The sequence below is a fragment of the Penaeus monodon genome, chromosome 21 (assembly GCF_015228065.2).
Source record: "Penaeus monodon isolate SGIC_2016 chromosome 21, NSTDA_Pmon_1, whole genome shotgun sequence".
Classification (NCBI taxonomy): Eukaryota; Metazoa; Arthropoda; class Malacostraca; order Decapoda; family Penaeidae; genus Penaeus; species Penaeus monodon.
The window spans coordinates 183,920-184,123 of record NC_051406.1 but is presented as its reverse complement, the minus strand read 5'-3'; positions in this window follow the sequence as shown (position 1 = coordinate 184,123).

Below are 204 nucleotides of genomic sequence, written 5' to 3'. Positions count from 1 at the left end.
TCATAACGTAGTAACTAAACTACACCAATATAAAGTATGTATCGCATTCCAAAATCATGCCAATGGTGGTGGACACAGGAATTTATTTCAGATTTATACACGGGTTGCCATTATAAAGCCATAAAGCTTATTCGTTGTAGAACCAAAGTATAGAGGCTACTTTACATAGCAGGATTTGTGTGGATGGTTAGAACAAATAAATGA